We start from the raw sequence: 7835 nt of genomic DNA on the forward strand, positions 1-7835 counted from the left end.
GACAGAAAAAAAAAAATCAAAGTAAGGCAGTGTCTGTGGTTCACTGATTATTCAGGAATCATGACATTGGGCAAGAAGGTCTTGAGGCTCCTGTACCCTTTTACTCCAATGGGAGCTGAGTGAAGAGGACGTGGCCTGGGCGGTGGTGATCCTTGAGGCTTCTTTCTTTCAGACACCACCTCGACGTCCTCAGTGGAGCGAAGACCGGTCCTCGTAGGGTGGCCAGACGTCCAGCTTTAGGCCCTACGCCCCCCAAACGGAGGAGCAATTAAGTGGCAGAGAGGGCAAATGCAGCCCTGTTTCTTCTCGCGCGAGTGCCGACTCCAGCCTGCGCCATGAAGGGGAAGTGCGACGGCGGGGCACGAAGCACCGGCTGGCGCACGCGTGATGAGGGAGAAGTGTGGCAGTGGCGCCCCACCACCCCCCAAGAGAGTTTCTGACACTGACCCTGCATGTCCTCCATTTTGGTAAGTTTGAAACGGCCATCCTAGTGCCCGTGATGTTGCCGGCCGAGTTACCAACCCTCTGCAGTCTTTTCCTGTCCTGAGCATGGGCACGTCCGTACCAGACAATGATTCGACCAGCCAAAATGCTCTCCACAGTACACCTGTAGAGGTTTCTTAGAGCCTTCGGTGACATACTGAATCTCCTCCGCTGGTGAGCCTTCTTCATGATTACATTGGTACAGAGGCTCCAGGACAGGTCGTCGGAGATGTTCACACCCAGGGATTTGAAGTTGTTGACCTTCTCCACTGCTGATCCTTCATTGAGGACAGTTGCTGTTCTCCTGACTTGACCGAGAAGCACTGAAAAATCTGAAAGGAACCTGTACAGATTAAAGAGGAGGAGGTGCTTGCTGCCTTAAAGCAAATAAGGGTGGATAAATCCCCCAGGTCTAACAAGATATTGTCTTGGACCTTGAGGGAAGCTAGTGTAGAAATGACTGGGGCTCTGGCAGAAATATTTAAAATATCCTGAGCCACAGGTGTGGTGCTGGAGGACTGGAAAGTAGATCATGTTGATCCATTGTTTAAAAAAGGCTCCAAAAGTAACCCTGGAAGTTATAGGCTGGTGACTTTGACATCCATAGTAGGTAAATTATTGGAAGGTGTTCTAAATGATCGGATATACAAGTATTTGATAGCTTTGAACGGATTGGGGATAGTCAACATGGATTTGTGTGTGATAAGTTGTGTCTAACCAGTCTGATCGAGTTTTCAAGGCGGTTTCCAGGAAGGTTGATGAAGGAAAGGTTGTAGATGTTATCTACATAGACTTTAGTAAGGACTTTGACAAGGTCCCACATGGGAAGTTAATCAGGAAGGTTCAGACATTTAGTATTCAAGGTGAGGTAATAAAATGGATTTGACATTGGCTAGATGGGAGAAGCCAGAGAATGTTGGTGGATGATTGCCTCAGGGATCGGTGCTTGTCATCTGTATCAATGATCTGGAGGATAACATGATAAAGTGGATCAGCAATTTTGCTGATGACACAAAGATTGGAAGTGTTGTGGACAGAGAGGATGTTTTTCAAAGCTTTCAGTGGGATCTGGAACAGCTGGAAAAATGGGCTGGAGAATGGCAGATAGAACTTAGTGCAGACAAGTGTGAGGTGTTGCATTTTGGAAGGACAAATCGGGAAAGGACGTACATGGTACGTTGGGAATTGAGGAATGCAGAAGAATCTGGGAATACAGATGCATAATTCCCTGGAAGTGACGACACAGGTAGATAAAGAGATTTTGCCATATTGGCCTTCATTAATCAAAGTATTGAGTATAGGAGTTGGGATGTTATGGTAAAGGTGAAGCTAAATTTGGAGTATCGTGTGCAGTATTGATCATCTAACTACCAGAAAAATATCACTAAGAGTGAAAGAGTGCAGAGAAGATTTACAAGGATATTGCTGGGACTTCAGGAACTGAGTTACAGGGAAAGGTTAAACAGCTTAGAACTTTTTCCCTGGAGCATAAAAGAATAAAGGGAGATTTGATAGAGGTATACAAAATGTAGGTAGGCTTTTTGCACTGAGCTTACGTGAGGACATGGGTTAAGGGTGAAAGAGGAAACATTTAGGGGGAACATCTTCAAACAGAGAGTGGTGGGAGTGTGGAACAAGCTTCCAGCTGAAGTGGTGAATGCGGGCTCAGTTTTAACATTTAAGAAGAATTTGGGCAGGTGCATGGAGGGAGGGGTATGGAGGGTGCAGGTCAATGGGACTAGGCAGAAAAATAGTACAGCATTGTTTCTGTGCTGTGATGTTCTATGGTTTTATGAAACACTCAGCAGATTTGAGGAGAGAAATAGGGTTAATTTTCGGGTTGAACACCCTTTGTTAGACGACACAGAGAGTCAAAATGCTATGGGTGTTTGTTAATGCCACAATTATTCCACTGCAGGCAACATTGAATCACACAATTCAGGTTTTCCTGCTGTTGGATGTGCTGTATGCAGCACCCACTTTATCCACCTGCTGACAGGTGAAAAGGAATGATAATCGAGTAAAACACAAAAGTCTGCAGATGCTGTGATTGAAGAAAAAAAAACATAAATGCTAGAGGAACTCAGGAGGTCTCGCAGCATCCAGAGGAGATAAAGATAGAGAACCGACGTTTCAGGCCTAAGCCATTCCTCATGGGAAGGGGAGGTGTACAGACCGACGTCTAAAGCAAAATATTTCAGTAACAATTGGGTCTAGAGCAGTGGTTCTCAACCTTCCCTTCTCACTCACATCCCACCTTAAGCAACCACTTACTAATCACAGAGCACCGATGGCAGAGGGATTACTTAAATTGGTATGTGAATGGAAAGAAAAAGGTTGAGAACCACTGGTCTAGAGGAAGGGAGACTAGGAAAAGATGGGCGCGGGGGAATAACAGAACTGGAGGTCCATTTTTTAGGGCATCACGGTTGGCATAAGCACGGTTGTGCAACATCTTTACAGTGCCAAAATTGGGACTGGGGGTTGAATCCTATGGTGTCTGTAAGGAGTTTGTATGTTTTCCCCGTGTCTACGTGGGTGTCCCCCAAGGGCTCTAGTTTTTTCCCGTAATTTAAAATCCACTGGGGGTGTAGGTTAATAGGGTGTAAATTGGGCAGCATGGACTCATGGGCCAAAATGGCCTGTTACCATGCAGTATGTCTGCCGTGGATCCACTGTTAATACTGTTTGTATATGTATGGCTGCCCTATCCCTTGCTGATTGTACCCACAGCTCCTCCCCCTTTAATCCTCTAATAAAGGCAACAATGCCATAATCTTCCCAAGAATAAGCTCAGGTCTAGGGTCAGCAACATGAGATATGCCTTCTGTTTACTGTAATAAAAGCCTATCAGTCAGGTAACTTCTAGACTTTGGAGTTATTGATAGTGCATCAATCTTATTACCATAATTTTTTGGAATGGACAAGTTGCTGAGACCAGAGAGGCTGGAAATTGACCCGAGATTACCAGAGCATCCGACAAGTTCAAACTATGGCTATGCTGTTTCAACATGCTTCTACAGGCCTCCATCGAGTTTATCCAATTCAATGCAGACAAGTTGCATTTACTGTTCTCATGGGTTGGGCATCGCGTTTACCTGATGGTCAGAGACTGCAAGACATTATCCAAAGCAATGGACATTCTGAAAAGCCAGTACATGGCCCAGGTGAATGGAATCTATGACAAGCACATACTAGCCTTGCATAAGAAGCAACCCGGGAATCAATCGTTGATTACCTTCAAGTACTGTGAGATCTCGGACAGGCCTGCGGCTGCAAGGCCATATGAGCAGAAGAGTACACGGAGGAGCTGATTCGAGATGCCTGTGTAGCAGGCATCAGATCGGATTATATTTGCCAGCGACTGCTAGAACAAGGTGAGCTGAAGCTGCAGAAAGCCTTTGAACTAGCTAAAACTCTGAAAGTAGTCCTCTGCAACGTGGACTCTTTCTCAACCAATAACGCGGCCTCCGCATGGGGAACACCGATGCCGCCATTTTGGGATGAGGGATCACAGGCCGCCCCATATCTTGACCGGACTACTGCTGCCGCCACAGGCAAGCTTCTAGAAGCATTCGAGGAAGCACTGCCCGGCGAATGACGTGGTCTGTTCTGACTGTGGGAAGAAGGGACATTACGCAAAGGAATGCAAATCCAAGCAACCTTCTCACCCTTGAAGTGCTGCGTGCGTGCAGTGGGGACTACTGCCACTTCCGACAAAAAATAGCACCGCATGCGTTGCATGAGGGCCGCTATCTTGGACACATTGTCTGATAAACACTTCTGATAAACAACAGCACCACATGCGCACCATAGGGGTTGCCATCTTGGACCCTGCCATCTTACCAGTATAGGAACGCTACTCTGGCTTCAGTCACACTCGACCAAAGCAGCCCTCATCAACTCGCCATGTCAATGATGGACATAGAGGTAAATGCATGCAAGATGAGCTGCCTGTTCAATAGCAGGAGCACGGTGCAATGTTACACCCTTGTGGTGAGACCAGTGACTTAAGGCCTCTAAGTCCCACTTGGCAGAGATCTGCAGCAGTTGCATAGTGGCACAGTTTACAAAATTTTTAACTCCTTGTGATGCCACAGCTTTGCACATCTGTACTACTGGTGTTTCAGTGCCACCTTAAGAGCATCACCATGGAAATTGCTTTCAATCTACTTCTGCCAAGTCATATTATTTAAACCAGCCTTCCCCCTGAGATTACAACCTCAGAGGTCTTGCTTTTTAATCATCTGTCTATCTCTTTGAACAAATTTCATCCCCCTTCCTATCTTGTATTACAACCTCTGACTGCGGTCCACAACCCACACTCCACCTTCAGGATGGCTTGTGCACAACCTTCTACATCCCTGAGTATGGCACCCTCTCAACTGTCCGTTCTCATGATTCCCACATTGTGCCATACCACTGCCCTAACTCCCATATCCTTTATCCCTGGTTCAAGAGAGAGAAAAAAAAACTTCTCCATTGGGTAGTCAAAGCAGAGTCTTTGAGACATTTTGTAAAAGGGATAAGAGCCACTGTAGGTGGGTGGGAATGTGGAACTGAGCAAGGACCTTTGCCATAATGTTATTAAATGGCAAAATATGGCTGAGGGCTGAATGGACAACTCTTGCTGCTAATTTGTGTGTTATATATATTTGTATCTTTTTATGGACAATACCCAAACATTGGAAGTGATTATAAAGTGAAAGGCATTAGAAATCCTGAAATGGAAAAGTATATGAGTATGTACCTGTGTTGCTGCAGCAAGTAAGAATTTCAATGCATTGGTACATTGTACTTATGTATATGACAATAAACTCTCAAACTCAGAGAAAATATTTGAAAACGTTTAAAATTTGTGATAAACTGTGTGCTTCCTTGTATCTTGCAATAAGGTTGCTTGATCAGAAGCCATTAAATCTCGAGCAGAATTCACATGAAACCTCTACAATATTTTCTAGAAAATTACTGTGCAAGTGTTCAAACGAACCTCTACAATAGCAGCGTGTAGCAACCGTTGAATGGTTGAATTTTGATTTTGAATTTCATAGATCCGTATGTGGGAGAAACTTTGTGTCAAAGATATATCCTTACAATTCACTACGGATCAGTTATAGATTCTTATACGAATGGATCTCAACTCCCTCAATATGATTTTGCAGTTGTACTGCCTCAAATTTGTTTATCTAATTGATACAACTGAAACTTAAGGAATTACTATGTTTCCTTTCAATGGTCAATACTTATTTGAGATAAACAAATGAGGATAGAAATGTCGAAGGCGAGGTGGCACTCTGGGGTTGTAGCACCAGAGGGAGTGCGTTGCAGTCTCCTGCAATTTTAAATAATAAAATGTTACAACATCTTTATTCTAAAAGTTGTTCATTTCAGCAACGGGAAAATTGCGAATTTTAGTTCACACATGGAGTACAACTTCGAGATTTTAAGTTTTTACGGTGCAAATTAGGTCTGTGACGGGACACCCCCCCCCCCCCCCCCCCACTTGCTTTTGACTCCTTTATCTGAAAGGCAAAATTGGACTTAAAACTTCAACAATGTGTATTTCAAGTGACTGGGATTCCAGGAAGATGGGAATGGTGCCCTTAGAAACTATGCTTGGTCATTTTAAAAAAGTTTCTTGGCAAAACAGCAATAGACGTCACAGGTGCGTAACTTTGCTTCTGGACACTGAACTCTTCCGAGCAGGAACTGCTCCGGTCGATTGCCACCTTTCATGGGCACCATCGTTTCAAGTACAGTGGACGTTGAAATGCGGACTCACTTTTTTTCCAACGTCACCACACCTGACTTGTAGACATCTGAGCTCTTGGAGTCTGTGGTTCATCAGAGAGGGGGGGGCGGATAGCAGCCTCCATTCGTGCAAGGTTAGCGGGGTAAACAGGACGATCTGTTCCGCCCAGACTCGCTGACGTTCTCTTGTTGCCAATTCAACCAAAACTTTTACTGCAGTGATTCAAAAGCTTTGGTGAAAGTGACAGGACGGTGCAATAGAAGCGGAGTTGAGCGTTAAACATTTTTTTAAAAATTCGTAGTTATTGAATGCTGACTGGACAGAACTGCGGGGGGGGGGGGAAGAATAACGTGAGTATTAGGATTGCTGGAGGTCGAAACAGGGCGAGGAAGGGGATAGAAAGCAAAGGAGGAAGCGAGAAGGGACACTTTCAGCCGCCGGTGAAAGTGACCAGGAGGGACCCTTCACTGCCCCGGGGAAAACACATCCTGCTCACACTGCACGGGGGTTAGAAGCGAGGAAAAGAATTGCACCTCAAATTGGGAATGAACGTGTTTCCCCACCCAGCTGCACCGAAAGACTGTTGGGATCAAACGGTGCTGGAGCCGCGGTAGGGAATGCCCGAATTGCGCCACGGGAAACTTAATCTTTAAATAAATTCGAGCATGTCTTATGTTAAAGCGGCCGTCCTTGCAAAATAATAGGCGTTGGGCATGATGTAAGGCGGCAAGAGGGTTGAACATTGACTTTGCACGTCAGTGTAAAGCCCCTCAAACTGGGGACTAAACCATCTTGGAGGAATCAAAAAGCCCAAGAGGCAAAGGCAAGTAAACTTCAATCAACAGCTATTGTAGTTACAAGGCGTAATGATGCGGGGTGGAAAGAATTTGTATTTGTGATTTTTTTTGTTGATGCCGTATCAAGTAACTATAGTCGGTGGGGCGAGAGGCGACGCACAATATAACCAGAAGCATAAATAACACCTTGCAGTTACGTTGAGGAAATAGTAATTGCAGAAAGAACTGATTTGTAATGAGAGATACAACCCGAGCTGTATCTTCAACAGGAAATTAACGCGAAAACCTGTGGCTTTGACTCGCCACGCGAATTGGATACACTGGGGATCTGCAGGATTACCTTTATCTCCCCGCGAATTGGATGCACTGGGGATCTGCAGGGTTACCTTTATCTCCCCGCGAATTGGATGCACTGGGGATCTGCAGGGTTACCTTTATCTCCCCGCGAATTGGATACACTGGGGATCTGCAGGGTTACCTTTATCTCCCCGCGAATTGGATACACTGGGGATCTGCAGGGTTACCTTTATCTCCCCGCGAATTGGATACACTGGGGATCTGCAGGGTTACCTTTATCTCCCCGCGAATTGGATACACTGGGGATCTGCAGGGTTACCTTTATCTCGGCTATATAAAGTACACCGTTTGATCTGCTGAGTTTCTCCAGCATTGTGTTTTTATTTCTTTTTTTCGGGTGGTGGTGTTTGACCGTCCTCGTGACTTGGGTGGGGGGTGGGCGTCATCCATTCTTTTCCGCGGCCTGCGGGATTGAGTTCTATACTGCACACGTCCAAGGGTGGGAT

Source organism: Narcine bancroftii, chromosome 7 (assembly GCF_036971445.1).
Source record: "Narcine bancroftii isolate sNarBan1 chromosome 7, sNarBan1.hap1, whole genome shotgun sequence".
NCBI lineage: Eukaryota > Metazoa > Chordata > Chondrichthyes > Torpediniformes > Narcinidae > Narcine > Narcine bancroftii.